General features: G+C 31.0%; 1 long non-coding RNA gene across 1 annotated transcript; it reads right to left on the bottom strand.

Annotated features, from left to right (window-relative positions):
* Positions 1 to 239: 239 nt before the first annotated feature.
* Positions 240 to 925, bottom strand: LOC148017245 (uncharacterized). Its single transcript, XR_015687961.1, has 3 exons — positions 591 to 925; positions 423 to 500; positions 240 to 332 (listed from the first exon to the last, which is right to left on the bottom strand). It is a non-coding gene; the product is annotated as an uncharacterized LOC148017245 (long non-coding RNA).
* Between the last annotated feature and the right edge of the window lie 261 nt (positions 926 to 1,186).

Raw genomic sequence — 1,186 nt, 5'->3', positions numbered from 1 at the left:
AAATGAAAGTTAATGTATAAGTATCTGTATAAGACACATTCTCAAAGAAAGTTATTAGATATGAGCTTAAAAGCATTACCTGAAATGATAAATCTGTTTGCTTAAATTGTTGTCCCTCAAAGGAGCTACTTTCTTCAAGAGGCTACATCAACAAAATAAGATCATGTGTATACATTAAATATCTCCAAAATATATGGAATCAAGTACAAAAATGATAAACATATAAAATTATAAGACACCTTTTCCAAACCTTGTTCATTCGAAATATCATCCATGCTAGGAATGTATACATCAAGTTGATTAGAATCAATAGTATCAACATATAGTTCACTCTGCCACAATAGACACCCCTAAATGAGTATGGGAGAAAAAGAACCAATCCTACACTTATGATATCAAACTTATAAATCATATCATCTTACCATTGATGATGTTATGTCATTTGATACATTTTGAAGCTTATCTATATCATCCACTCCAAGAGATGCGGATAATTCTCTCTATATGTCATAAGATTAATAGTTCAATAACTAAGAATCTACACCTCAAATATTAGGAAAGTCAAATAAAAAAAGTAACAATCAACTTACCTTCTTTAAAAGATCTTTTTTCTTCAAATACTTTCTTTCATCTTGCTTTGTACCCTTCCACCAGTCATATATGTCATTCTCTCTCCATATGTACTCACATCCAATAAACTTCAATGGTAAAATCTCATGGTGATTCTTTGATATGATTTTCATGATATACTCTTTATCCGCATTTTTATAACGTAGATCATCTGGGTTTAAGGATTCAAACCACCTATGTACTCGATGATAATTTTCGAGCATGATAGTGTGTTGACTTTTAAAGTATTCAACCAAGAGCTTTTTTCCATAAAGTCTACCCTCTTCTCTAAATTTCAACATGGGTGGTCGATAGATATCATCATATGATGGTATGCATATCACTCCTATTGATACTCAAGTGATCAAATATCATTAGTTAGTATAACCATTTCAAAAAATGACTCAATATCAACATAAGAAAGCTGGTAATACCTGATTCTTGGCTTGAAGAAGTGTTAAGGCAAGCAATCTCAATGTCTTCCTTTCTTGCATTGTCTCTTGTGTCATCTTTAGTAACTTGTTTACCTATATATACATAGAGTTAACCAAAGCTCACAATAATACAAGGTTATGAA

This window comes from Lygodium microphyllum, chromosome 22 (genome assembly GCF_053477565.2).
Source record: "Lygodium microphyllum isolate KBCC chromosome 22, Lygodium_microphyllum_v1.1.10, whole genome shotgun sequence".
NCBI classification, from domain to species: Eukaryota; Viridiplantae; Streptophyta; class Polypodiopsida; order Schizaeales; family Lygodiaceae; genus Lygodium; species Lygodium microphyllum.
The sequence above is the reverse complement of the archived record's forward strand: the minus strand, read 5'-3'. Positions and strand labels throughout refer to the sequence as shown.